The sequence below is a fragment of the Cupressus sempervirens genome, chromosome 8 (assembly GCF_028749045.1).
Source record: "Cupressus sempervirens isolate cs-2001-9-10 chromosome 8, ASM2874904v1, whole genome shotgun sequence".
Classification (NCBI taxonomy): domain Eukaryota; kingdom Viridiplantae; phylum Streptophyta; class Pinopsida; order Cupressales; family Cupressaceae; genus Cupressus; species Cupressus sempervirens.
Genome location: NC_143125.1, coordinates 321,266,278 through 321,271,603, shown reverse-complemented (window position 1 = coordinate 321,271,603; position 5,326 = coordinate 321,266,278). Strand labels below are relative to the sequence as shown.

Genomic DNA, 5,326 nt, shown 5'->3' with positions numbered 1-5,326 from the left:
CAGGGAATCTTAGAGCGTGATATTCAGCGGAAAGGCTGAAATGTTCAGGTCAAGTCATGAATAAGACTACATGGCTGTTTTGTAAAGTGGAGGTATAAAAAAAATCAGTCTCGATCAAATACTAATCAAGTTCGTCCACAACATGCTGCTCACACCTTTATATCAATCACTACGTCGTTTCCTCTTCACAAATCAATCATCTCTCTCTGTATTTGCTTTACTGGTAAGAGATGACAACATTTCATCTTTTACTTGTTCTGCTACTGTGCTCTGGGCTAGCCGGGCAGAGCAGCAAGCTTGTAAGAGTAAGTCCCATACTATTCAGTCCCGAGGAGACTGAGGCGGAGGGAGAGTGCCCTGCAGCTCAGCCAAGGAAATCGAGCACAAGCATTCCTCTGATGCACGTCCAAGCCAACTGCTCTCCTTAACGCAACAAAAATTCCACGTGGCTGAGCGCAATGCTGGAGTCAATCAAAGACGACGATCGGCGCTACCAAGCAATAACGCAAGGAGCGGCACAATTTACGACACAAGAGGGGAAACTACATGATCAAAGTGGGCTTCGGCACTCCCCCGCAAAGTGGGGTCGACATGGGCAGTGACATCTCCTGGATTCCCTGCGCCGCCTGCCCCGATTGCACTGGTGACGTGTTCGACCCCTCCAAGTCACCCACCTTCAAATACCTGAGCTGCTCTTCCGACACGTGTCAGGCACTCGGCAGCAGCCCAAACTGCGGGAATCACAACTGCAGCTTCACGCAGACCTACGGCGACGGCTCACAGGTCACCGAGGTTCTCTCCACCGACACGCTGGCCGTCGCTTCGCAAACGATGCCGGATTTTAGTTTCGGCTGCTCGGAATCTCGGACGGGACTTATCACCTCGGCGCCCGGTTTGGTCGGGTTCGCGAGGAGGTCGATCTCGTTTGTTTCGCAGACGGCCAATCTATTCGACAAAACCTTCTCTTATTGCATCCCCTCTTCTACGTCCACGGGCTGCCTTGAACTCGGCAAATCGGCCCTCTCATCCTCCAGTGGAATGCAGTTTACGTCCCTCTTGACGAGCTCTGCCCATCCTTCCTTCTATTACGTTGCCTTGATCGCTGTCTCCGTTGGCGACGATCGTGTGTCGGTGCCCGCGATGGACGATTCGAGCGGGGGAGGGACAATTATAGACTCTGGAACCTTCATCACTCGCCTGGCGGAGCCCGCATACTCTTCTGTGAGAGACTCTTTCGTTCGCCAATTCTCCAATGTCAGCCGAGCTGCCCAGTACTCGATCTTCGACGCATGCTTTAATTTTCCTTCGGGGAATGTGGTTGTGCCGCAGATCACGCTGCACTTCGACAAGAATGTGGACGTGGCTCTGCCGCCGGATAACTACCTGATTCAGGCGAATGTGCAGGGGTCGGTGGGATGCTTAGCTTTCGCTCCTCCTCCAAAGAGCACCTCGGATTCAGGACTGTCCATATTTGGGAGTTACCAGCAGCGCAACTTCCGTGTAGCGTACGACGTTGCTGGTTCTCGACTCGGTATCGCCCCTCAAACCTGCAAAGGTTGCTAGATCATGATTACAGCTTCTGTCCCGCCGCCTCAACACCTGAGGTTACATCCATAATTAAGGCTGCAGATGTCTTAATAATAAACTGTTATTATTATTTCAATGTTGGGAGTGCTTATTACATAATACAGTTTTTTTGGGTTGTCCTAATTGTTTTAGGGTTAGGGTAGTAAGGATTTGATACCAATCCATGCAAGGCAAATCTATTCCTATAAGATTTTAAAAAGCATTCAAAATAGGAGTTAATATTATCGTATAGTAAGTAAAATGTTTCAAAAATTTATTCTAATATTCTAAGTTGGTAAGTATTAAATTTGTAAGTTGGATGTCAAATTTGATGTATGATAATATTTATAGTAAGTTTAATTTTGATGTGTATATTTAAATTAAGTTTAGTTCTTATAATAAATTTGTAATTGATTAATCAATTTAATGAGTTTTGTAATAATGAAATTTTTCATAATTTCTATTTTATATTAATATATACATTTTAAATTTCAGAAATGTAATGAAGTTGATATTGTAGTAATGCTAATGTAAAGAGGCATGGTAGACCAATTAATTAAGAATAAAGGGGTTGAGCTATTCTACAATTTAACTTTTATTTTATCTCAAATAATTTATTTTTAAATTAATATGACAACTATGAGTTCTTAATTTGATGATTTGTTGTCATAATAAATTGAAATATTCTAGTGAGAAAAATAAATAGCCATGACCAATTTAGGTGATTTATTGAATCCCTCTAGTATCTATATGATAAACTAAAAAGACATATCCCTTACATTGTTCAAAATTAGTCTAACTAAGAACTTAATGTGTGTGTGTGTGTGTGTCTATATATATATATATATATATATATAAAGAATCCTAAGTGAAATTGTACAAAACAATAATTTGTAACCATTAAAAATTATGTAACATTTTTATAATAATAAATGATTTTTTTTTTTTATGTTTTCTTTATTTTAAGTGATTATCAAATTAAAATTATTTTTACTTACAATTCTCAAACATAATATAGACTTTCAGGTTTTAATAGCTAAAATTAAATTCCAGGACAATCTCTTATTCTAAACTATCTTATTTTTAATGAGTTAATATTTGGCCCTGAGATTGTATGGTTGCGAAAGGTCAGGCATTGGGACGATATGAGTAAGATGAGTGGTTTTGAGGGAATCTGACACATATATTTACGCTTGAGTTGTTGTCGACTTTTCTATTTACAAAATCATTTCAGACAAGTCATTGTAATTTATTTTGACTTTGTAAATTTTATTATTAAATTTTATTTTTCTCATTATAAATTTCAAAATTTTAAATTATTATTATTATTTTTATATTGTTTTAAATTTAAACTTTTAGAATATAGTAATGAAATAAACATTATTTATTTTGAATAGGTAAAATGTCTAGAATAAGTTTTAATAAATTAATTAGAATGAGAGATGAAATTAAATAATTTTTATTTTATAAAATAAGTTTAATATAAAAAATGTCATGTAGTGGCTAGCATTTGCCTAACAGTTAATTATAGTTTTAATACAAAATAATTTAATAATGCTATAGTTTTAATATAAAATAATTTAATAAAACACATTAGAATACATTTACAAATTAATAAGTTAATTTTTTAAAACTAATTTAAAAGTATATATTAAATTTTATAATATAATTAAAATTTTAAAATTATATATTTATAGATATTATTTTATTTATAATATAGTTTAATAATATAGTGAAATAATTATTTATTTTATTAATTGAATTTTAAGTTTTAAAATAAAATAATTATTAAGGTTAATTTTGATATTATTTTAATATAATTTAAAATGTTTAAAATAATTTTAGACATGTAAGTAAGTAAAAGAATTAAAAGAGAAAAACACAAATACATTCAATTTATTAAAAGTATTAAGAAAAATATAAAATATATTTGTATACAACCATGGATTGTTAAAATTAATAATTTTTATAAATGATATGTTTCTATAAGTGTGGGTAGTGCCTTCATGCTTAAGATGTTAAATCTATTAGCCAACCATTTCTCAAATAAATGATTTTGATCATTTTATAATTTAAAAATTTAGCATGTTAACTTTAGAATTTTTTTTTTTTTAATTAGAAAAGAAAAAATACTGAATAGTAATTGGTGGAAAAATAATAATTTAATAATGAGTTAACATAAACGGTATTTGATGCTATCAAATTCTTGTATTGTACCTTCTTCACTCCCACCAATTTTTCATATTCAATGTGTATCATGATGGAACATTAAATCTAGATACAACTTTATTGAAGAGCTCACTCCTCAGGTGACAAATCCATCACGATCTGCATCCCATGGCCGTGATGCTTTAGTGGGATCATCATTTCTTTCTGATAATGTTCTAGAAGCTACAAATCCCCCAATACCATATGGATTAATTGTAGCATTAGAACCACTAGAGAACATGGAATCAACTTCCCCTCAAATGATATGATTTGCAGCAACTATGAGACAACAATTGCTTGTCACACAAGCAGTAGATATAGAATGGTTTGGACCCATCCATCCCAGATCTATTGCCATCATTGCATATCCCATATTTGTTATTGCAAAAGGTACACAGAATGGATTCATTTTCCTATAAGAAATCCTTAGTGGTTCTACTGCATCATTGAACACCTTCATTTCACCAATTACCAATCCTTTTTTTCCAGTAGTAAGCATGTAAAGCATAAATTTATCCATTCATTTTGACATTTTTGGAGCAACCGATCCATCTATCAAAAACGATTGTATTTTACCTGCTATTCTAGTTAGAAAAACCTTATAGTCAAAGCTCTTGATTTCATTTACACCACTTTTCCCCTAAAGAAGATTGTTGTAGAAAGTATCTAGATCATGACCAAGGGAAGTGACCACACCCATTCTAGTCACAACAACCCTTCTTTGTTTGGTAATAATTTTCTTCTTGGGAGCATCCTTCATAGTTTGTACAACAACATCCATTACTCTGCCTATCACTCTTACTCTTTTTCATCTCTAGCCAATCTTTATAGGCTTGGATAGCATATATGACACCCCATTCTATATGTAGGTTGTCAATTGCCAAGGATAAAAAGGATGAGAATTTGAATTCAGATGACTTGTTAGTGAAAATATGTTTGAGAGAGAATAGATAGCTCACGTGTCTCTATCAGTGAGGCAATATCATATTTGAACTTAGCATTTTGTTAAACAGTTTACATGCTCTGTCCATGGTCGCCACCAATGTAATTGTGTTGGAAATCAGGAAGTGTGTGTGAGATTTTTGTATGTATTCCCTAATTCTCTAAGCTTTTCCCATGAATGACTTGAAGGATCTTCACATATGCTCTACTAAACATGACTGCCATGTTTGTATTGAGATGATAAATTCTTATTGAAAATATACATAAAATAAGCTTCCCCCTCCATCAAACCGTTGGTGCACGTGTTTGGTCTATGATTGGGTTGGTCATAAAAACATGGGATTGATAACTCATTGCGAGTATCGATAATGTTCCCATGTCACTACCATATGCTCTAATCACTCTAGTGCATCTAAATTTGAATTGATAGGCTTCCTGTTTGAAATTGATGATATATCATTACATAAAACAACTCCAAAATCATTTCAAATAATTTCCAACCTTTATTTGAGCTTATCATTTAGGTTTGTTTCTTACTAAAGAACTTGTAGGCTTGAATACTAATAGAAAAGATTTCCATGAAAACAAAGGAAATAACTACCGTAATGTT

The 5,326-nt window shown here is 34.3% G+C and overlaps 1 pseudogene; it reads left to right on the top strand.

Annotated features, from left to right (window-relative positions):
• The first annotated feature begins 205 nt into the window (after window positions 1-205).
• Window positions 206-1,563, top strand: LOC149542667 (aspartyl protease family protein 2-like; annotated as a pseudogene).
• Window positions 1,564-5,326: the final 3,763 nt, after the last annotated feature.